The following is a 25,693-nucleotide window of genomic DNA, read 5'->3' as shown; positions in this document are numbered from 1 at the left end:
CAGAGAACAAAGCTGGGAGGACTTGTCCCCCTGATGCACAGAGCAGTTGGAAGGACAGGCAACGTGCTTGCCAGAAAAGAAGTAGCTGCATTTTTTAAAGTGTGGGAGGAAGCTTAGGTGAAGGTACACAGCCAAAAGGGGAATGAGAAGATGGAGGAAGTTGTCCTGGGGAACAAATGTGCCTGAAAACTTTTAGCAGCACTGCCTGACTTGCAAACTCAGCAGCACACAGTTCAGTCCATCTCTAGTGCATCTGATAGCACTGGTGTGTACATTAGGGGCAGCCTGTGGAACTCAACCCTTTTCTGCTCTGCCATCATGTTAGGTTAACAGATGGACGTGTTTGCATAAAAAGATTAAAGTGCTGAAAACATTGCAAGCATGCAGTGTTTACTAGGAACTGTCAGCTTTCTATCTCTTACAGCCATTTTGCTTCCTCACATATAGATGTATTTACATAATTTTAAAAATGCCTATTATCAAGCTGACTGTTATGGTAGCTCTGGAGTGTTTGCTGCCTATTCTGTAAACATAGCACTGCTCCAATTTATATCAGCCCTGTTATTTACCCCATAGAATGTGCAACTGTTCCAAGTGAGCCATTACCGACTGCCACCTAAAGTAAATTCATCTTCAGCTGCTTTTGCAAGCAAGAGTTGTAACAACACTTAGCATTTCAATAGTGCCATGCATGTTGGAAGATCTCAGTGCACCTTATAAACAGTAATGAATGAATTCAGAATTAAAAGCAGATCTGTGAGGAAAAACTTAGAACTAACCCAATAATTCATAACCATGTCCCAGTTCAGGAAGTTTAATTGTGGGCACTGACTTCAATGTGGCTGCTTATGTGTCAGAAGCTTCACACAAGCCCAGGTTCCCAGGTGACTGCAAATCTGCAGGGTCCATGACATCCATTTTTCATCTCTTTCTGTTGCCAGAACACACTCAGCTTACAATCTTAACACAGGAGGTCTCTCTGCAAACCAGTCTTAATTCTGTAAGACATTTGGTTTGAATTTCATGCATGCACACTCCCCCCAACCACACTGTGAGTTCATTCTTTTCAGGTTCCTTGTATTTTGTGCTAACTCTTCCCAGAAGAGTGCTCCACCCCACTGCACGGTGTTCCCAGAAGTGCTGGAGGGAGGCAGATGGGAAAGTCAAGCAGAGCTTTTCCCAGCTGGGCAGCAAGGACACAGCTCTGCAGCCAGGCATTTCTTCTTGCTGTGGCTTTGGAGCCTTCAAAGTTGTTAACAGAGAAAATTGCTGCAGGTGTCCAGACTAGAATGTTAAAAACCCACGTGTCCAGTGCAGAGAAGCAACATACTAGGGAATAGTAAAAAACCCCTCACCTCCAGTTCCTACTTTTCACTTTAAATCCAAGATTTTGAATTACTAAGATATGGCATGACCAAATGGTATTCCTCTGAAGTGCATTTTCCTATGACAGCTTATTTGGGAATAAGGGAAAGGGAAATTAAATTTTATATTAGCTTCATTATGAACTTATATATATCAAAAAAAGTCCAATTATCCTCTAAATTGTACTGGCTCCTGAAGCACTAAAAACAATGGAGTTACAGCAGCACAAACAAGAAGAAAATTCTGTCTTATTTAAATTAGTAAAAAGTCAAAAATGCTCAATAAAATACTCTAATAATTGCAGTGCCTACAAAAAAAATAGTAATAATAAATTCAAAAGAGCTCTTAAGAGACATCCTCACCTATGCATGATAGCATTTCTCCATAAGAGAAGGCATAGGGAAGTGAGTCAAGCCTTTTCACTTTAAGAAATGGAATAAGTATTTAAGCTCTAAAAATTGGCCAGGTTACTACTGCTGAGTTATACTGGATTGTATTTTGTTCTGCAAATCTGTTTATAAACTACACCAAAAGCATGTAAATATTCTCTGGAGCATATACACTGCACGACTTACTTCTGATCAGGCATAAATTTTAAAAGTGAAACTCCAGTACCAAAAGTGTTCTCAGAAGTAAATTCCGACCCAAGTGGTGCATGGATATGAAATGATTTACTGGGCTCCCAAGGGTGCCACACCACTGAAGGTCTCTATGAACAACATTTCAAGTTCCTATGCAGTTGTGCTTTTTTAGACAGTAGCTGGGAGCCAGGTTGCACATACACCACGGATCGGACAAACACTGGTTGGAGAATTGTCAGATGGGCCTGAAACAGCCTTGCAACGGCTTGACATCCTGGGACTGGCAAACCAATTGCAGGGTAAAGCAATGCATGGCAGGAAAACAACCCACAGGAAGGTTACCCTTAACCTTCCCTCCACTTTATCATATTCTCCTCTATTATCTACTGCTGCCTATAGATTTTCATTCACCCTACGATGATACGGGAGAATGCAATGTCTGGAAAATTGGTGGAAGTGACTCCCTTAAGACTTAATGAACCCGGTTCTTGTCTGGCAGCTGGTTGACCTTGTTGCACCTCCATTTCAATCCAGGGAGTTAAGTCATCCACTAAATCAAAATAGTTTTGATCAACATTTGTGTAATTAATGAAAGCATCATTTCCATAGCCTCTCTCAAGTGATACTTAATATTCTGTGGTGACTGAGCAAAGATTTCCCTAAAAGTAGGACTCCTTTTTTAAAAGCTGAATTCTGGGTTCCATGAAGTTGATGACAAAATGCTCACTGCTTCTGATCTTTTTTTTTCTGGCTTTTCAAGGATATGTAAGTAATTTAGAATGGACAAGACAAGTGCACAGTCTTACTGTACTGAGCCACATTGATGTGACAGATGAATGATACACTCAAAAAATAGAGAAGTTTGAATATCCCTTCTTCTGCAGATTTAATGTAAGTCAGATCCTTCAATGTTGTATGGATGTGGATTATATTAAAGAGTTTGAGAACAATTCCTAAGTAGTGAATTGAACACTATCATTCAAAAACATAATACAAAAGTGAGTTAGAAATCACAAGATATGAAAGACTTCAGAAAAAAATTTAATGGCCATGCTCTCATAGCTGCTCATGATAAACGATGTCTTGCATGAAGATAGAAAATCTCTTGCCTTTTGCTTATGATGAGCTTTTCCTCTCTACATAACTGATACAGTAAAAGAGGACTTGAAATATTCCTAATTACAGGGAAAATCTGATGTGAAATATATATCTCATTTCTTTATGTTCCTCTTATTATTTTTCTGAGAGATACATGAAGTGCCACTCTGAATTTCAGCAGAAGTGGGTATATTCCAACTCTCCCCAAAGATCAGAGGTTTGTATGCAGCTGGGCCCTGTGTATTAGCAAACACAGTTATTTGAAACCTAAACACATGAGTCCTTTGTATTGTCTCCTGGAGTACAGGAAAAGACATGAAAAAGGTTTATATTTTATCTTTCAGCATGAAAGGTACTGCGGGACCAGGCGAAGGAGCCTCCCCCATCAGCACAGGTTATGGGGATGACCCTATTACAGCTCTTTTCTCAGCTCCCTCTGAAAAGTCAGTCCTCTAAAATGGGAACAAAAGACACAGGCAGAGGAGGGAATGCTAAATCTGTATTTTCTTTCTCATGGTCCATTAACAAAACACACTTTAGAGAGGTCTCAATTTACAGTGGGAGCCAGTCAGACCTAAGAGCTCAAAAATACAGGCAAATCAAAGAGTTTTTAAAAAAATCTCTCTCTTTCTTCAGTTTCTACACTAACCACAGTGACCAAAATCAAAGAACACAGTTTATGCTACTGCCAACAAAGATTCTGAAGTTAGAAATTCTGAAATTTTTCGCTAGCCTTTTAGGAGCAATAGTTTAATCAGAATACTTCCAAGGGTCTCTTCCCCATTTGATTTTTTTTCTCTGTTCCAATACTGATAATATAACAATAGTTCTACCAGTGAAAAGACTCAAGTGACGAGATTTTCAGAGCCTTTTTTCCCCATCTTCAATTTTGGAAACTATCTTCACTCATTTCAGGAAGCAAAGGGGAAGTAAAGTTCAAATGAGAAGAGAATGAGTTTCAAATTACCATCTTCCAGAAAACTGACCTCCTCTTACATGTGTTTCCACCATAGTGGAGAGATTTACAGAGTCTATTTTCCTTCCTCTTACAATTGTAAAACTTCACACTTAACACTCAGGCATCCCCATTTCATCCTTTCCCAAATGCCTTTCAGTCAACACGACAGCTTAACTGCTTCTTTCAGCCACGTAGTTTTGCAGCCTTGCTGCCCAGCACCATTCCCCTCTTCAGAAACAGATCATGTTTCTGCATGAGAAATTTCAAGGGCACGTCACATACACTCATGAACTGTCACTGTGCTTTCTACACCTACTTTGGACACCATGAGATTTGCCTCTTGAATATATATATATATATATATATAGTTGGCTTTTAATATCCTCCTGAAAAGGCTATAGCTGGCTTTATTTCCACCCAAATCCAGGCATTTAAATGAAGATCAGAACTGAAAGAATATTCACTACCTGTATTAGGTGACTGGCCTTCTGGAAGACCTTGAGTACCTTCACAGACAGACCCTTGAGTAGATGAATGTCTCAGCCAGAAAAGAAGCATCAACTTTAGGTTTGATTATCCATTTGAAAGAAATGTAATGGAGGTAATTAATTCCATGTGACTACCCACAGATTTGCAACTAATTTTGTCTATTTTGTGGGATCAGAGTACTTGAAATTAAGCAGGACTTGTGCTGAACATCTCAGGGGACAGCATTTTCTTCCTTTTCTGTTACCATACAATCACAGAGTATAAAATTGGTTTGGTCTGTCTACTTACCAGAATTTGAATTTTTTATTCCTACAAGTCATGCTTTTCCAGTATAAGGTGCAATTGTTTGTAATGAACAATGCAGACATTAGCCTACTAGTCTTGCTCTTTTACCCCCACTACTTATTTTTGGGACCAGGACATTTGCTTTATCAGTATACATTAAATCAGTGTGCTTTGGATTTATTGCCTGCAGTCCTGGCTTGAAAGCAAAGGCTGAGTTTCTATCAGCTCCATTTCTTTCCACATCAAATCCATTAGAGTGAATAGAGGGACATGGAGTAACCACTGAATATGAGAGTTGGCCCAAAACTCATAAATGGTTCAAGCACTCCATCCAGCTGCAGAATATGTCTATATGACAGTTTTGGGTTTTCCTGCCTGGAGATGACTGTAAGAAATGGCTTCCTGGGAAAGTCTGGAGCAAAGGCCACAATCTAATTCCTACTTGTAGGATTAAGGTAAATTTATTCTTCAAAGCCTCAGTTTAATTGTTGAAGTTACAGACTTTTCTAATGAAAAGAGAAATGCAAAGGTGGAGTAGAATAACCAATGTTTTAATTTTTTTTTAAATTTTATGTTTTTCCCCAGAGAAAGCTCAGTTGCTTCAAAACCTCTAGATTAAGGTTTACCCAGAAATCACTTTTGTGGGTTTTGAGGCTCCTGGAAAGTGGTTAAATATCTGTGGGATGGCAGAGTAGGCTCCAGTCAGGTACTGAAATGAGTCAGTCCCCAGTTCTGATAAAGGCTGAAGGAAAGAGCCTTCTGATGGAATCCAGAAAACTTCACTTCTCTCCAATAAACATTGTACTGTGCATTGACTGGAGACACTTTTGCAGAGTCCCACGGATAGGTGGTAATGAAATCCACTCGAGAGAGATCACACAGGACCCCTGCATGGGGAATCTCCACGCACTTTGAAGGGCCACTGCTCCCCAGCTCACTTTGCAGTCAGGCCACACTGTGGTAATTGCTTTTGGGAACTTAAAGACACCCCTCTTAGTGGACTCTTCTGATCATTTTCACTGGTATTAAAAATGAATTTTTTCTCATAACATTTTCTTTACAGAGTAGAACAATAAATGAGGGATTGATTCTGCAAAATACAAGCTTCCTTGTGTCCCACTGGTTCCACCAGCATGGAAAATGCTCCCAAGGCTTTAATACAACTATAAATTTCTCCAACCATATTGCCTTTACCCCTAGGATTCCAAGGATTAAGCTCTCCAAACCTCCTTGTGGAACAACAATCTCCACTTTTCCTTCTTTATCGAAGTCACCACAGACATGGGATTGCAGAGCCAGAGTGTCTGGCTCTGCTTTACAGCACATCTCCTACAACACCACTTTAGCTGTTCAAAGTGTTGATTGCTGCAGCTCCAGGGGCCTTTTCAATATAAGGATGAATGTTTTACATTTTATTTCTGCCAAATGTAGAGAACTCTTTATAGATTGTACAATATTAACTGCAGTTTTTTTAAATCTATATATGATTAGAGGAGAAGCATCACCCTGTGGGGATTCTGCCAACTGACTCGATAGCTCCTCTTTTTTCCTTTAGTGCTTCTGAGAAAAACATATCAATTAGTAGAATGAGGGGTTGGGGGGAAATCTAGGGTTCCATTTTGGGAAATTGGGGTCATCTCAGCTAGCTTTAGCTGTCTTCAAGACAGGCAGTCCAAGCCAGCCACAGGACTACTCATTCTCTCTTCAGAGAGTTGGGTTGAATGAGTCTCAGGAGCTGCCTGTCTCTGTTCCTCCATCTCCAGAGAGGACCATGATAATTCACATAGTTTAAAGGGTGATATTTAGGATAGATGAGTTTAAGATATAATTAGTGTGATCCATGTGCTGAAGCCCACTCCTTGCATGAGAGAAAAAAGAAGAGTAAATTACAGGGTTTATTTTATTTTAAATGCAGGATACAGTTTCAAGCATCTTTTTGTACCCATTGTTTCTAATCCATTGTTTAAATGATGAATTCTTGCTTCCTTGTGTACCTAATAGATTTTGCTCTTTTTTACAAACTGAAAAGTCTCATGCTTGGTCCTGATATTTTGAGACATATGACATTTTTATGCATGTGAATAAACACCTGAGAATCATTCTTCAGGCTGGAAGGAAAATGAAGCACTGCAGGGCTGAGGGAGTGTCCTGATGACTGAAGGAAGGCAAAAGAGAGGAAGACAATCCTAAAGATGCCAGCCAATAAATATGTGACTCTGTTAAGTGATTATATTCACTCAAGAGTCAGATTTGTGCAAGTACAAACCTAGGAAAAATGCCATACAAAATCATTTCAGTTTGGGGAACAGTTTCTCATGCAGAACACAAAAAATTTAAAGTACCCCTCCCCAGCTTTCAATTTTCTGTTTCTCTGTCATCTTAACAAACAACATTACAGTATGATAATGTGGTGTTTTTGTAGCTGTGAGCAATTCTATTTAGTTTGAGTCTATGCCTGATGCTTTTCCTTCAGGCTAGAGGAAACATTTGCATGTGTGAAGACTTGTCTCTGTTCTCCAAGTGTTTCAGCTGGTCTAATGCACACAACAGCTTCCCCCTTCAAGTTTGTGGTTGCTTTCAAAAAGAGCATGCAGACATCTCTGGTGTCAGCAGTTACTGTAAAAGGTCTGGATCAATGCTTCCCTGCAACAAAGGCCAAGCAAGGAACTGAATGGATGTTTCAGTTAAACAAGCAAAGAGTGAAGGGCAGTGCTGAGGAGCACAACAGCAAGCATGGAACGTGAAGAGGACTTTGGGAATAACACCCAACACCTGCAGCCTCACTAGCAGACAAATATTCAGTGCTCTCAGAAATGAGTCATACTAATTTGGGAGTGTAGAGGACAAGCTTTGACAGCACAGCCAAAGAGGCATCTCTTATTCCATGGAGCCAAAGGGCTCAGTGTAATTTTAATCTCTCCATGAACATTTTCCAAGCTCAAGAAAGGAAAGAAATATCTGGGTGATTGGCTAATCAATGTCCCCCTGCTAATAATTGCTGTTGAAGGGCTCTAGTGTCACTCACTGACAAAGAGATTTGTCAAAAAAGTTCGAATTGTTCCAAGACATTTATGGATGGAAAAGGTGACAATGGGATGTTGGGGAGGGGGCAGCAGGCACCATTTTCTGCAATTTCTGGGAGCCATGCTACTTCTTAATAGAAGCAACAGTAGAAAAATCCCAGTGAGAGAACAGAACAACACAGGGGTAAGGTTTGGCAGTACAGATGACTGCATCCAAAACTCACACCTCCTATGATTTGCAGGCAAGCCTGCATCCCTACACTCATTAGATCCAGAGCTTATGGTGACTGTGGCTGTCAAAGCATTAGCACTCTGCTGTTCCTGGATATATATAAAATGACATCACACAAATGGACACTTCAGATTGCCTCCAGCTAGTTTGCCCAGCTTCTATTGCTCCTAAAGCTGCAATGCCTCTGGCAAGGGTATTCCTGAAGAGAACGCATTAAGAGCTGGAATTTCTTCTCTGTAGAAAATTCTAGACTTCTTTTTTCCCCTATTTGGAACAAAAATACAGATGTTTCAAGTGTTTCCTATGGAAGTGAGAAATTCCCAAATATTTTGTTTCAAAATACCTAAAATGACACTGAAACTGGAAACTGTGACAGACTCTTGTTTAATGCCCAGCTCCTTGTGTAGCAACAGGGAGTCAAGGCCCTGAGATTCCACAACTGAAGCAGCAGATGAGGAATACAGGAATCAACATCTCAGCTCACTGGCTAAGGTGCCCAGAGGAGGATCCTGACACAGAGCAGGATTTTAAACTGGCTTATTTACGTCCTGCTTTCTACATGAACCACCATCAAAAACTAGAAAACAACGTCTCAGCCTATCTTTCTTCCAAACATGAAAACAAGATTGTTCTGGGCAGAATGAAATGCTGCAGTTTAAGGATTTCTGGTGGGTTTTGGTATTTTTAAAATTTAATTTTAGGTCATTTTAAGAAAAAAAATGTGTTGGCTCTCTTTTTCACCCAAATTATCTGTACGTTTCTTGTATAGATATAAACAGTTACTTTTTCTTTAGGAAAAAAAAAAAAAGGCAGTTTATTTCTGGGAAATTTCAGCAGTGTCTGCATGAAAGCCCTGGGAAGGTTTCCCAGCATGATCTCTCAGCTGCTGCACAACAGTGGGCCAAACTCCAAGTGGGACCATAAGTTCCTTGGGCTTCTGGCTTCCAAATGCCTGTGAGAGATCCTGACAGCCATAAAAACCCAGAGAAGGCCTGTGGGGATGAAGAAATGACTTGCTGGGCTCTACAACCTCCTGCCAGGAAACAGCGTCCAGTGGTGAAAACTGAAAACCTCCTTACAGTTCTCTGTCAGTTTGCTAAACTGACAGAGTTCCACAAATCATTCCAGACGTGATGAGTCACCATTTTCTGACCAAAAAAAAAAAAAAAGAATAAAAAGAAAAAAAAGAAGGGGAGAAAGGGAAAAAGGATGGTTTGACTGGAGAATATCCAACCCATTCTGTTCTTGGGATGGCTAGAAATTCCCTTGCGCTAGACTTCCAGACTTCCACCTGTTCTTTCACCTACAAGACAACACAGCCTTTGAGCTAAGAAGACCAGAGCAGCGTGCTCCAGTCAGTGAGGTCTCTGAGCACATTTTCCACTCTCATGCCAAGGAATACCAGCAGTTTCACCTCAGCACTGCCACAGAAGTGTGCTATCCCTTTCACTGTGTCTGCCAAAAATCTTTGCTCTCAGAATCCGCATTAAAGAACACAGGTAACAGAAAGACCTGTTTATACAGAGAATTCTTCCAAATCCAGTAGACTTTTCAGAATGACTGGGGTTTTCTTTTTTTAAATGTCCCTAAATTTGTCCCACAAGTGTATTTTAGCAGCTGGAGAAGCACATATCAGAGTCTTACTATAAACTGGAAGAAAGTTAACAATCCCCTGACAATCAGGTACATCTTAAAATGAGGGTTTGACTAGCCTAGCTACAAGTTCCCCACGCAGTTTTCCACACTTGTTAGTAAGGTACATGCTCTCCTGTGGCTTGTTGAGTGCTGTGCCTGCCTGCCCATTCAGTCCCCAATAATACGCTCGAGCGAGCGTGGCAGAGCAGCAGCAGCTTCAGAGACATGGAGTTCCTACCTGTTCCATCAAGGCTGGGCACAGTCAGGCTATCAGTGCCTCCCACAAGGGAAAAACAGTGCAGTTTTTATAGGATACCAGGAAGTCTGCAATGTCAAAAACCCCTCTAAATGACTCCGCTGTTGGTAAGGCTTAAGGAAAACTTAGACTGTGAAGTCAAGGACCAAAGAAATTCATAATAAAGTAAGTTTTCTTCCTTTTGATGCTCACAGTACAGACAGTTTTTTTCCTAATGGAGGAAAGCAAGATAATGTCATTAGGAGATGCAATTTCTTTCCTAAATTCAGCAAGCCAGTCTTGGTCATTTCCTTGGTCATTGCTTCTTCTTTAGCACAAGGGTTGTTGCAATTAGGAGTTTGCCAGTTTTGGATAGTTACAGACTTGGAGTCAGACTGGCTGTGATAGTCTGTGTGAGCCTATGTGAAAACAGCCTGTGCAGGCAAAAACTTGGATATCTTTTAACAATTCTCTCAGCCAGTCTAACAGGGTATTTAACACCTCCATACAGGGAATGCTTCATCAGTCATTACCTTGGCATAGCTTCCAGTGAATTTGAAGGAAACTTTGTAAAAACAATAGATGGCAGAATAACTGTAGGATTTTGTGCAAGCAGCAAAATTGCCAACCATGTTGACTCCAGTTTTGGGAAACTAGAAAATAATAGGAAAAATTAACGTTTTGTCATTTTATGAAAGATTATTGCCATAAAGCGCCCTCTATATTTTAGATGAAGTGATGGATGTACTCATACCTTGCACAAAGGAGAGGTAGGCAATTGTGGAACTTCTTGCTTCAAGCAAAAAGAGGCCCAGATCATATACTGAAAATACTACTGTTTTTAAAATAATTTTGTCTAATTTGGAGAGCAGAATGTTTGAGTTGCTGAATGTTAAGAAAGAATACAAACCATGCCAAGATCCTTAAATGAATCATTGACACACAGTGTAAAATCTGCAAGGGCTCAGCAGCAGTGTAAATTTGCATTTCCATAGTCATCCCTGCTGAGATGATCTCAGATGAAACAGTGGGATCCACATATGTAATTTAGTGCAGGAACTATTCAAGCCTGTTCTACTGAAATGTGTAGTGTATTCAATTAGTTTTATGCATCCTTATTTGCCAAACGCTGATGCTCTTTAAAAAAAAAATGTTCTAACCAATTTAGCTTCATTCCTGTCAGGAAATTAGTATGAAATGACAACTGGCTTTTCAGAAGTGTTTCTTGACTGTTTTGATATGTTTAGCAGGATGATGCAGCGCAGCAGATGCTGTTAGGTCTAAATCCAAGAGAAAAAAGTAACAAAATGGGGACTCTGACCTTGTGCTGTTGTTTAAATCCTTCCAGGAGAATTTATACATTCTGCTGCATGTATAAATGTTGTTAACTCAAGGGCCAATAGTTATGCATTGCTGGATAACTATTATAGTTATCCAGTGTAGCCAATAGCTACCCACTGCATATCTAGTTCTTGCTTACACAAATCTCTTTAATAATGTCCAAGCATCTCTGAAATACTCATTTCAAACACACACACGTGTCAGTGAAATATTCATTCTGGCGCTGGGGACCTGAAGTGTTTCTGTTTCTGAAGTGTTTAAGTTTCTCAAATTGCTGTTTCCACCGATGGTGGGTGCTTTGCCTTAGCCAAGGTGTCCAGAGCAGCCCATGTTGTCACTGCTTTGCCTATCCACACCCAGCATCACCCAGTCAGTTCCACAATACACACCCCTAACTGAAAATCCTGGCTCCATAGCTGTCCCACACACCTCCATTTTTCCTCTGTCAAAGGCATTTCTAGCCCATGGCTCATTGCATGCAAAGTATTTGCCTGTCCTGTGCTCAGCATGTCAATTTCCTGCCTTGAACCTTAGGATAGATTACTGTACAGTTAGTTGATAATTTCAATGCTGGTTTTAAACCCCTCCAGATGAAGCCACTCCCCATCCCTGTAGGTGACCAACATCATAGTTGTGAACTCTCCTGACTTGTGGGATATAGCTTTAGGAATATTGGTATAAATATCCCATCTTTGCTCCAGTTCCCTTGTGGTCCCTTTTTTGGGCTGAGACATCTCAAACACATTTTAAAGCTTCTCTAAGTGTGAGTCTCTGCATGCTGCTGCAGAAGGGCGTGTCCCCATGTGATGTTTTCTGGAATGGCAGCGGGTGACTGACCAGACCGGTTGGAGGACCAGTACCAGAAGACCCTCCTGCCCAGTGGAATGATCTTTGCTCAAATCCTACATAACTGCTAATTTTATTCAGACAGAGATCTAGTTATCCCATTCCAGCTAAAATCTCAGGATTGGTCTAGCAAGCAGACAGTACGGTACAGTCAAGAAGGTGAAACATTCAGGAGTCAGTCCCACTAATGAGCACAGTGAAATGATAGAAGATCAATCAGGTGCTGCAAAGGATCCTCTGCCAGTCTTTTAATGTGTTTTAGCTCATACTTGAGTTAGCCTGGTTCCCCAGACTGAGTGGTTCCACCTTTCAAGGTGGCTCTCTCCAGGCAAGGTGTCTCACCAACCCAGCTAGGCCTGGTAAGTCTGCCAGACCGCACCAGAAAATAGCTAAACTTGCAAAATTTACTGCCTTTTGTTTGCATAGAGCCTTGAGGGATTTGTGGCAGGTGACCAGATATAGGTTCATGGCAAAGCTGCTCATCAAATTCAAATTTCAGTCTTACCACTGGATTATCCTTTCACCCAGAGAAGGGGGCTTAAAACTTTATCAGTGTGTAGGTGGCAAATGAACAAGTGCTTATCAACACACACGCAGCAAAGGTAGAAAATATGAGCAGCATTGACATTTTAAGCCTTTCTGTGAAATGATCCATTACTAAATATATCTTTTCTTTTATATACCATATCAGAAAGGAGGATTATGATCAAAATGTCATTTTTAATTGTATTTTCTATCCTTGACTTGGTAACATTTAGAGAAAACTCGGAATCCTTTTCCCTAAAAAGGAGAGTCTACTCCTCCCAGGTGTATTACCTAAAATGAATTATTTACAGCTCCATGAGAGAGATTTCTTTTTAATTAGAGGTATAATTAGCAAATCCTTAGTGTCTGCTTTTACAAATGGTTAGTATTTTGTAAATTCTTAGAAAATTGATTTTTACATGATGATATTAATGGTAGCCATGTAAACCTGAGCAAAAAGGAGCTGTTTTATAACAGAGACAGAAAGGCAGGAGGAAAGTGTATAGAAACTTTACCATTACTTCATTTACAATTTGCTACATATGGTCCCACATGGAGTTCAGTGCACAAATAAAAAGCTATTTGAGATACTCCTTTAACCAATGCACATGTAAACCACAGAAGTCATGAACAGGAAGAGATGTATATGCTGTGTGGCAGACTGTGTGAACAGAAGGTGAATTCCAGAGAAACCTTTTAAAGGAAAATGTGTCACTTTCTGCCATTCAAGTATATTTATTTTGACTCTAGAAAAGTCACAGTTGATGCAACTTTATCAGATTTTTAAAAAAATTTTTATTTTAAGTAACCTGAAAGCCAGAATCCCTAAATGTGGCACCAGTGTTACTGTAAGTGAACAGAATTAGACATTTAGAGTGGAATATTTTTATCTTCTGACGTAAGGACAAACTGCAGCTGTTTCAAAGGTGCTGAAGCTTTCACATCTCAAATTAAGTGCACCGCTGTAAAAGATTAAGAATTTGTAAAGTGAAGCAACCATCAGCTGCATTTGCATTGCTCAAATGAGCAAGGGATTCTGCTATTTTCATCTGCATTTTGGGCTTCTTGATGAAGAAAATTTTTAGAGCAGATTCTGGTTAGTTCTTCGACCTCCTTGAAGTTACAGCACAGCTGCTTGTACCACTATGGTAGCAGAACTGCTGGCACAGAACAGTCTGGTAGCACTAGATTATATTTTAGGGGATAAAAGTTTTAGGGAAGGGAGCTATGGTCATGGCTGATACGACTAAATACATCAGAAGTTAGGAACTTTTGCAAATATCCTTCCCAATAATTTATAATGTGCAAAGCAATCAAATAATTTAGTTTAGCATCAGGCCTGTGAGGGAATTGGCAATACTGTAAAGCTTTTTATGTTGAGACCTATGTGATTTTGTTGGGACTTACTCAAAAGTCTGACTGAAAACATCTTTAAGGCTACTGACACAGTGTTCCAGTTTTACTCCTTTGCCAGTAGCATAAAGTCTGGGGCAAGGAAGCATTTTAAATTTCAATTTTTAACTTTTTTCATGAAAAGGGAATATACCAAGACATCAGGGAGAAAACAACTCATAAAACAGCAAAAAGCCATCTTTGAAGCAGAGCAGTGACTATGATTCCATTTCTGGAGGTATTCAAGGTCAGGCTGGATGGAGATTTGAGCAACCTGATCTAGTGGGAGGTGTTCCTGCCTATAGCAGGGAGCTTGGAGCTAGATGATCTCTAAAGTCCTTTCCAACCCAAACCAGTCTTGGATTCTTTGAATACATGTATCTGAAGCCAACAATTTCAAGGCACACAACTATCTACCCCAAGCACAGAGCTGCTGTCTCTATTTATCTTGCCCTAAATGTCTAAAAGTACAGCAAAGCAAGCGTGGCCTGTGACAAAGAACCAGAAGTGTAAAGGTTTGCAGGAAAGAGAGGAAGTAGCAAATGAACAAGGATGTGATAGTTTAGACTCCTAAAGCTTGAGGATGTGAAAAACTATGATTTTTTGAAAGTAATTTACCAGGTATGGACAGATATTTGAGGCACTTTCAAGTCAGCAGTACTTCTGACATCAAATTTCAAAAGATAAGGAACTCAGAACTTCATCACATTAATTCTGATTTGAATGCAAACTTCCTTTATGCTGCATATCTTTTCAAATCCATGCACTATTTTCCAGGTAGTGAAAATATAGCCACACTAAGGTTGTTTTTTTTTTAATTTCCATATGGAGCTAATGGTCTAAACATGACACAAAATAAACCAGCTTTTATTTGTATCATCGCTGTTAACACTGGCTTTGGAATCTGAAGAGATGGGCAGCTATTTACAATTTTATGTGGTGTCAAATTCTATTAAGGAAATACTAATGCTTACTGCTTTGCACCTGCAAAAGGCTCTTTTGAAAAAAGACTCTTTTTTAATCGGTCTTTTTACCAGACAAAATGCTCATTGCTAAAATTTCCATTTATGTGACTATAAAACCAGAGTCAGGATCCAATCCATAAATTCCTTTGAGGTAGGTAAATATTTCTTCAATTACACAGAAAAAGTAAAGAGTTGTTTAAGCGAAGTGATTTTCCCTTACAAGCATGTATTTGGAACTAGAGAATTCTTGTATTTTGTTTTGTTCATTTCTCTACCACATTGTACTTCAAACCAGTATTCATTGAGGATTTACACTTGGTCATATGGGGACAATAAGAAATTTGAGGAAGATTTTTATTTTCTTTCTTAATTCTTTTCTGTCTCAACTCATAAACTTGAGTGGCTTTTATAGCTCTCAAATAGGAAAGACCAAGCAACTGCTTGATGGCCATGAAAAAATGCAAATCAAGACTTTGACATCGATTGCAATTGAATGTTCTCAAATCACCTTGTCTTCAATGTCTCAATTTTCTTTAAAATATGTGTGCTGTTGCAGTCTTTCTTCCCTTTCCCATCTCAGTCTGTTCCTGGACTTCCAGAAATTTTGGATTTTATGTGACATGTAGGGAAAAGAACACGCAGTCATCTCCATGCTTTTGTACTTTGACAGCATCTCCTTCCATGTTCTCCTTGTCTGCTCCACAGAACTGACCAAGAACAACTTGCTTGGTTATGACTGACATGAACAGAGGCTGAACTCATGTTCAGTTTTATAATAATTGCAGACTGCCATTCCTCTAAGATGTCTTTGTATTCCCCCTCCCCAACACAAAAACACAGCTTTGGATGCCTGACCATTAACTTGTCTCTTCCATCTGAAAAACTTGTGTGTTCCAACATCCCCTTTTAAAGATATTTCTGTCCTTTGCTGGTCATCTCAGTCCACTTGGAAACAGAGGCATGTAGTAAATTTATCTCAGTAAGTTATGCTTTGGATATGTTATAGCTGAATAAGAGTTTCAGTGCTTACAAAGCCTTATCTCTTGCAGTTAGAGCCTATTTGAACATGTTAAGCACTTGGTTATTTCCACTGACAAGATCAATTTGGTACCAAATTAGAAACCATCTAACCTTCAGTAGTTTGAACAAAACAAGTGTGGAAGAGATAGAGCTTGTATTTGTTGAACTCAAAGTGAAAAAATTCTAAATCCTGAGAAACATTCCTGAGCTCATTCATCCTCAAAATACCATCAAATATTATGGGTCAGATTTTGAACTTGTTCAACAATGTAAGAGAAGCTTATTAGCCTCTTAGAGAATTTTTCATATTGCAAGATTGATGCTAAACTTAAATGTGAAACCTCAAGCCACTCCCTCAAAAGACTAGCACAGGAGTGAGTCCAAAGAAGCTGCAAAACTTCAAACATTTTGGGTGTCAGGGTTGTTCCTAAACACTGAGTGAAAAACCAGCAGAAATTATTGTCCCCAGGGGGCTGCTCTAACTTCCAGTGCTGGTAATATTATCAGTACAACAGGCAAAGGATTTGGTGTGTTCCAAGCCTGAACATCAAAAAAATGCAAAAGAAAAATCCAAAAGTAAATTTCTAATTAATCAGAAATATTTGCAAAAAAGGGGCTGGATTGGAGGAACAGGGAAAAAAACATCTGCATTTTGGGGAGCATGGTCCTTTCTTTTAAAGTTTTCTTAAAACATTTGTTTTTCTAGATAATGAACTCTCCCTTTCTTCTCTCAGGAATATTCTGGACAAGAAACTCAAATATTTTTGTGCTCAAGTCAACATTTATGAAAAAGGGAATTTTGACTGTCTGTACATACAAGTATATCTCTGTTCCCAAGAAGCCAAGTGTGATAAGGATCTCTGATTTTTTAGCCAGTGCACATCCTGTATCTTTGAGCACAATCAAACAAATACAACACATTTTTTTATTGATATGATTTGCCTGAATGTTTCTGGAGCAATGCTGTAAGAATGTGCATTCTGCACCCTCCACAGCCTGAGTTTTACCAAATATATAGTAAAAGTATGGCTATGACTGATGCAAATTGCACCACGGTTCTTGCTGAGGGATTTCTGCAAAGTTCTTTTTCTCATGCATTCTGACTTCACCCTGAAATATTCTTCAGGAAGGGGCCTCTTTCAGAGGTGCTGATAATCCTCAGTTCCTCTGAAAATAAGTGAGTTAGTGAGCTTTTTGCACATTGCTACAGTTTTCTAACATTTTGAATGCTGCTTCAAACCATACCTATCTCAGCTGACTGTTTTCTGCTCTAATTTGGGATTTGGCCAGAGCACAACATTCACATCAGCCCTATCTTGACATCAACAGTTACTTACATTTCTTCATTATTCCACTTTTACCAGCTGGCCTATTATATTATATTATATTATAGCATGTCACAAGGGATTGTCTCGATTACATGAGGTTATGCTACATCTGTGAGCATAATGGAAAACTGGGGTTGGGACAGGGGTGTTTTCTCACAGCTCTGGCTAAGCAAAATGGCAGTTTTACAAGAATGGGTGCTGAACAGTAAATTAGAAACCTAAAGATCCCCTGATTTATAAATTACTTTTACACAAATGAGTTATGTTAACACAAATATATACCAAGTAAATATGCAGTTAAACTTCTTGAGCAAGTCAAGGACTCTTTTTTCTTATCTGTCTAGAGTTGCTCTGAAAGCTTAGGCTTAGTGTTTGAAGTTGAAAAAAAAATCCTTAAAAGCACTTCAAATATTCTATTGTGCAAACTTCAGTGAAAAAAAAGTCTGCTTCTAAATGAAAGCATCCTGATGGAGTGAGCAAAAAAGTTCTCAACCTCTGTATTGACTTCATATCACTGGAAGGGCTGTCAGATTCTCTAGGCAGACAAATCCCGAGCCAGGATAAAATGACTGTGCCAAAATATTTCCCTTAAACTACATAGGGGCATTTGAAAAAACAAAACAAAAAAAGATTACTTCAACAAAGCTGATTTAATCAATACCAGCTGGGACAGACATGTTAAAAAAATCTCTGTTTTCATTCTATTTGATAAATCATGAAGCTGTGTTCACATTTTGTGAAGGTGTGGCTCATGCAGTAATACTTTTATGGCCAAAAACATTATGAAACAATATAAAATATTTGGTGAGAGAAGCAAACACCTGCATTTTCTATGATTGTGGGTACAGAAGAAAATGGTATAACACGTAGGAGCATACTGTGGCATTTAGTCTGCTACTATTCAACTACTGCTGTGAAGGCAGCTTTTGAGAAACTAAAACAATAATGTTATTATTGTCACTAAACAATACTGCTCAAAGAGTCAGTGCTATATATAAACTCCTAAGAATGTTTTCATCGAGCTGGGAAGCCAAGTCTTTGTGAGACTGAAAAGAAATTTTAGTAAGTGAACAAGTGTCTATTCTGCACTGCATTCCCCAAGGGTTAGAAAAATAGCAGAAGGCTACATAGTTTATAGCATATCAGCATTTTTTTTCATATACAGAACTAGAAAAAGGAAAATATATCTTTGTTTTTTATGGATTTTCTTTAGCCTTCAGACTACTGAGCTATTCTTCAAATGCCTCCTGCTAAGAAAGACTTAACATTTACCAGAGGATCAGGCAAATTCCTCAAGCATTAGAAGCATGGTTGATTAAAAAAGCCTGTATTTAGTAATTAAAACAGTGCAGCTAATCCTCAACTTGAAATATTTTGGAAGCAGATCATGGGGTGAACAATGCAGCTGTCAAATAAAGAAGAGCTTTTCTCACAAGGGATCACTTCACAATACAAGCATCTCCAGATCCCCTCGAGCAATAGTGCACTTCTGCATAGTTGAAGACTTTTAATATTTCTTAATAGCTGATATAAATCACAAAATTTCATAACAGTGCAAGATTTCCTAGGGTTGGTTTAACATTTACAGAGAGCTGCAATTTGCTGTCTTATCCAGCTAATGCTTACATGCAAGTGGTTTTGATTCCAACAATGTAATTAAGATGGGTTTAACGTATTGTTGGTCATCCTTTTGTAAGAGCTTTGCCATTCCATATCCTAAGTGGCTTAAAACTTTAAATTATGTGATTAGTCATGACAGACACATTAGGAGTGGAAACCCCAAACCGATCTGAATCAAACCTCAAGGAACCAAATACAGTGAGCTCAATAGTGGGAAGGCCCCTTTTCTTTTGTCTTTCTGATGGATGTGGTCTGTTTTCCTCACATCTGTACTGCTTGGTCAGAACAAGCAAGTCTCACAAAACATTTGTGGCAGCCTCAGTAGAGGCATCTGCTATTTTACAAGCCTTAAACTCAAGGTACATTCTTATGTAGATTTTCAGTCAAGAAAGTAATAATTGACTCTTATTCACAACATTTCCCGCCATGCCCCAATTTCTGTTACTTCAGTCAATAAATATGCTAATCTCTCTGTTATGTTCCTCTCTAGCAAGCATGGAGGAAAAATGTCTTGTTTGCTGTAGAGGAAAATAACAAGGATACTAAATTTGTGTCAGGTATTTCAGATCCCATGACTGGGCTCATGACAACCAGTGAAACCACTTCACCTGTGACTGCCATCAACTTAGCTTTGCTCTCTCCTCACTCATTCACAGCAGCCAAATATGCCACACTGGAGCTACTGAACCCTGAGGAGCAGCAATTACCTCCAACATTACCCCAACAAGAGGGGAATCACAAGAGAAGGGAATTCCTGGGTGGGACACCGAGGCAGGGAGGTGCTCAGCAGTATCTGCAAAGCTACCAGCAGGTACTCCTTTGTCAGCTCTGCTCCTGAAGTTGCATCAGCCTTCACAGACCCACAGACACGAGAGAAAAATGACAAGAGAGTCTTACTGCTCAAATGAAATTCTATTCAAGAGGTAACAATTGACTAGGGAGCTTGTCTAGGTCTGGCTGGAAGGAGAACAAATTATTCAGATGGGAATTGGAAAAAGGGTACAGTGAATTTTTTTTATAGATTTTACTTTCAATGTCTTTAGGCATAAAGACTAAAGAAAGAAAAACATGGGAGATTTCCTTTCTAATATCTCTGTCCTATAAATATTTATGTAACAAACTACAACTGACATGTGGTATCTGGTAGGAGCTCCCTATTTTAACTAATCCATGTAAATCACATGGGCTCTTCACAAAGGTCTCATTGCTGCTTACCTTTGCCTCCAACAGAAGCACCTCTACAGGTATTCTCAAAGCACACAAGAATACAAATGCACATAATCAAATTGGATCACACTAAGAAGATTATGTCTGCATTGATTGAAAGGCACTATTAAATCTGTCCAACATTCCTACAGCCCTTCAAAAGACATGAACACTCTTTTGCTGACAATTTTTCCCTGCATTCCCAGTTATCTTCTTGGTAAACAAGGTTACAAAACCAAAATAAATGTAAAATATAAAGCTGATGAAATAGGGAAATATAAGACAATAGATATTTCTAAAGGAATAAAACATATGAAACACCAAGCTCTTAATTGCCATTAAATTTAACCTAGTGCTTAAGAAAAAAAAAGGCTATTAAATTTTTCCTCAAGATTACTTTCAATCAATCCAAAGCCTTAATTCTGTTAAAGTACCACAAGAGAAACACAAATAGCTTTGCAATATGTCTGTAGAAATATAAGTATGGGAGATCCTAGTATCAGATAATGGAAAACCTTAATTGGTGTTTATAACTCGAGTAGAAGACAATAGTTAACCTTGGATGTTGCAGGATACAAACTGAACATTTCCTTCCTCAGCATATTTGTGTGCATGCATGTTTCTGCACATCATTTTGATGATGTTAAATAAGAAATCCCTGTTGTGTAGACACATCTGTAAGAAAATGACAAGAGGCTGGTGGCTGTGGGACATCATCGTTTGTAGAGGTCCTCTCACAGCTAAACAAACTGCATTATGATGTACCTGCTTTCACATCACTAGGGAGACTACAGAGCCAAATTCTGACATCCATATTTCCTTTTCCTCAGAAGTTGTGGAAACCTGTTGGCCTTTATGCACTTTAGAACTGCTGGCTGGCCAGGGTCAGAGGTTGGCTGACTGTTCTTAAGTGCTTGACTCAGCTACTACGCAGCCCTGTTATTTTCTGCCTTGTCTTTCCACTGTGTTTGTTTCAGAAGCTGGGACCAAATTCTTCAACTGGATGAAGTCACAGCAAGCTTTGCTTTTGGCTCCAGTGGGAGCAGTATCCTGTGTGATTACACTGTGGGCTCCATCTCCCTTTAACTTACAACATGTCAACACATTTTTGCAGCTCTATAGAAAGTACTGTAATCTTAAAACAGATGCTTGTTGTAGATAAGCAGGGAATGGTATACTCTGTGCTGATTCTAAATCAAAACATTGCTATCTCCATGAGCTACTGAAAACACTTTGGTCTTCTTCACCAGCCGAGAGTAGTGCAAGGGATTCTCTGCTGCTAGCCTGAAAAAACTGCCAGCCAATTGTTTCACAGAGCCAAAATTACCTGTGGTTCTCTTGTAACAGTATTTGCAATACACAAGGAGGAGGAATGGAAAAGCTGAGACTCCTCCAAACATCTCCACTCTTTACTCATTTCAATCCCTGAGAGCCATCAAACAAAGAGGGTTTTATTTCTCTCTCTTATTCTCAGCTTGCTTTGTTTTTAAATCAAAAAGGTGTAACTACTTCTTCACTCTGTTCAAATCCAATGACAGCTTTCAATGCATTATTTTAATTAGGCTTCCAAATTTGTTCATAAGCTGTCCAGGTCACAAGGAGAATTAAAACCAAACACTGGCAATGCATTTCTTCATTACTTCTACAGACTGCTATATTTGACTTGTATTCAGAAGCAAAGCTAGCAGGATGCACATGACTGGAAAGGGCATCAGTGAAGTCTGACATGGGTTAAGCTTCTGGAAGCTCTGATCTCAGCTCTGCAGTGCCTCTGTTACTTTGGGATTTGTACAAAAGATACAGGCTTAGCAACTCTCAAACAGCACACAGGTACTGGAGCTGAAAAGCTCAACACTAAACTGCATGAAATATTTATGCAAGGATAACAGTTGTGTTTTCAACACATAATAGATTCCTTGCTCCTATATACTCATCAACACCATACATTAATGATGTGTCACCTACAGATTTCATAGTTATCAGTAATTTTATCCTAATTCTAAAATTCGCCCCCCCACAATTCCCTCACATCCACAAGTCAAGTTTCAAAGCAAGGACTGAAAGATAATTTCCCCTCAACTTGGTTTTTTTATAGAAAAGAGAATGCAATAATCATTACAACGTTTGTAAACTTCCAGGAATTCAAAGGCTTTTTTAGTTTTAGATTTTTTTTGCAGATTTTTCATCATTTATGAGACAAAACCAAAACCCAACACTTCCTCAGTTTTTGCCCTCTCATGGCAAAAAAAGCAAGATCCATCATGATTCAATGGATGTATTAGTCAGAGTTGAGCTCACACATCCAGAGTTGATTAGTGATTTCCTAGCAATCCATCCTGATGTTCCAATATTAGCTCATCAGCAGCTCAGAGAAGGGACAGCCAAAACCAAAACCATACACACACTTTGATCCCTTCCCCAATCTTCTGTGCAAGTAAAGTACAATACTTTCAAATTTACCAACTTCTTGAAGTATTTTAAAACCCTTGATCAAAAAAATACTATTTACTACAAGAGAGATAAAAGGGAATTTGGGAAGACAGCTATCATCCATGATAACAAGCCAAATAAATTTGTGGACCCTAACTATGAATTTTCAAACTTTCAGGTGTTAGACGGCTTGTGAATTTAATCTTAACTCTGAATTCCCCAGGCTTTAAAAAATCCATGTATAAATACCTTTCTGCTAACTATAACATTCTTGCAGGGTGTTGTACTGTAATTTACACTGAGTTCACACTAAAGCCAAATTGCTTTCACTTAAAAAGCACCTCTGCTAAGGCATAGATCATTTCTAGTACCTTTGCTTCAGCCCTTTGCTCTCCTTTTATGCACACAGAAGGCTTTTTCACAAGGGGTACTGTCAATACCTTTAATCCCAGCTGTGGTACAGGCAGGGAAATGAGATTCTTCCTCCTGCTCCCCCAGACAGCTCTGCAGGTTGGTGCTTCTGAAGTGCAGAGACCTCGAATCAGCTGCTGCACGTTATCTGTGGAGCAATTAGCAGAAGAGCTCACTGTGCAGAGCTGTCCACTGGGATCTTCTACAGAACCACAGGACCATTATGGCTGGAAAAGACCTCAAAGGTAGATGAATCCAAGCATTACTTTTCACAAGTCTTACAACAGACCCCTGAAAGCTGCAATCCAGACTCAGCTACTCTAGTGCCAAGTACTGTGTGAAGTCCTGAAAATGCCACTAGAGCAGCAGACTGTGTTTCAGACTAGGGGTCTGAGGTAAGACTGAAGGGCAATTGCTTGCCTTTTCTTCTCTCCCCATTTCTCAAATGCTATTGATCTAAATACCAAAGAGACTGAACACACAACTTCACTGAAAAGTGCATCCATAATTTTGTTTTTTAATTTACAGTGAGTCTGAACCAGGTTGTATCACATTTTTTACATTTACCTGTTTCTTTGGAAGATACATGAATTTTTTTTCATAGCTTTTTTTTCAAGCCTGAAAAGTGGTGAAGGTTTGCATTTTCAAATCATATGCAGCCTGTACAATCATTTCTGTGGTATTGACTGTGAAACAGTAACTACAACATTCAATTAAATAAAAAAAGATAATATTTTAAAATGTATTCAGCCCCACAACTGCATTACAGCAAAACTGCACTGACTTTATCATTTGGCTGCGTGGTTTCTCATTTCCTACTGTGGTATTTCCTTTTGTGATGAAATAATACTCCTATTATTTTCTCACTGTAACCTAGAGATCCATTTTACATATAAACCATAGAAACAATTCTGGTTTTTATGTTCCCTTGTTAGTGAACATTCAGGATCACCAAGTTCACCCAAGTCATTCTCTGCATTTCTGTTGTATTAAATACAAAGAAGTCTTTGTAAAGAACTAAGAAACTTTTTTTTTTAAATCAAAGAATCGTAGAATATCTTGAGTTGGAAGGGACCTACAAGAATCATCAAAGTTCAGCTTCTGGCCCTGTACAGGACAGCCCCAGGAATGACATAAATTAATTATTCACAAGAAATAAAATTTATCAAAGAAAAATAGCAATGACATTACTGAAACTATTCCACTAGTCACAAAGTTTGGCAAAAACTTTTGATCAAATCCTTGCAGAAGCATCAAAATATTTAAAAGTTCCATTTAAAATACTTAGTTAAAAATTAGAGGACGAAGCAAAGTAGCAGGACTAAAAAGGGATTAAAAAACATTAAAAACATTTACAAACCTACCCCATAGGGGAAATACTAATATAAGAATGCATCCTGAGGAAAAGTCCATAAAAGGAAGTAGTAGTCAGAGCGTTACTTAAATACAATTGTTAAGTATAAAATAAATACCATTGTTAATGATCATATTTTTAAAAAGAAATTGTATATTTTAAAGTAAAACCACGTATCTTACAGCTCACAGCTCTAAGAAATATACAATGCAATTTGGTTTGCATTAATACAGAGATATTTAGTTATTCATCCTGTAAAAATGGTTTCTGTTTTTTACTATTAGAAAATACTAAGCATCACTGTAGATGGAGGAGTTACAGGATTTTCATATTTTATTAAGCAAAGATTCATAAGACATAACACAGATTTGGAAACCCAGAGAAGGGAATTGGAATACAAGGTTAATAATTTTTAACTTTAGTGCTATCAGGAAGAAATAAAAATCTAATTTTCATGAGGCTACACGTTGTCTTCCAATTTTGAGATCTCATTCATCTTTTAATCTTTCCAATCTTGAAAAAAAAGAAGCATAATACAGAAATAAAAGAGAGCATTTTAAGCAGCAGGGGGTTTGAGAATCATACCTTTTCATTGGATTCAGTTGCAATCAGAGTACCTAAAATGAAGATTAGCCCTTAGCAGTCAATACACCATCTGTTCCTGGGATACTCAGGGTCTGATGGCCTGATCATCTATTTTAATGTGTTTTAACTTACAAGGGCCACTAAGAGTTTCACACCTGCAGTAAGAAATGCCTCTAAAAAGAATGACTTTTGTCCTTTCTACTTTCATGTTAGATGGCACAACAATGAAAAGAATGAAATGGAAAAGATATTTTCTAGGGCAGAAATCTGCTGGGAGATAGTTGCATATATTATGCCTCATAGCAGGCAGCTGAATCAGTAAGGCTTCATAGAACTCTCTGCTGCTGGAAAGAGACTGGTACAGAGAAATCTGTTTGCATTTCACTTCTTAATATAAGTGAAAGTAGCCAGAAGATGTGCCTGTGCCCTTGTTTCCCTCCCAGACAGCAAATCCTTCTGGGATGAAAGTGCTGTGGGCTGGCTTGGACAGGGGCTGTCCTTCAGTCAAGACAGGTTTCAGTATCAGAGTAGAACTGAGCAAGGCAGCCTAAAGAACTATCACACTGGGTTAAAACCTGGTCTTTTTGATGCTCTGAGTTGTTGAGATAAAATGCAGAAAAACAGGAAGAAGGAAATGGTGTCTAGAAATACAGGGAAACAGAATTAGCTCAGCACCTGTGAGCAGGATCACAGCCATCACTCTGCCAGCCCAGCAAGATCCTTAAGCACAGGGCCTAGAGCTGCCCCTGGAAGCTGCTGAGGAAGGCAA

The sequence above is a fragment of the Serinus canaria genome, chromosome 2 (genome assembly GCF_022539315.1).
Source record: "Serinus canaria isolate serCan28SL12 chromosome 2, serCan2020, whole genome shotgun sequence".
Classification (NCBI taxonomy): Eukaryota; Metazoa; Chordata; class Aves; order Passeriformes; family Fringillidae; genus Serinus; species Serinus canaria.
This window is presented reverse-complemented; position numbering follows the sequence as displayed.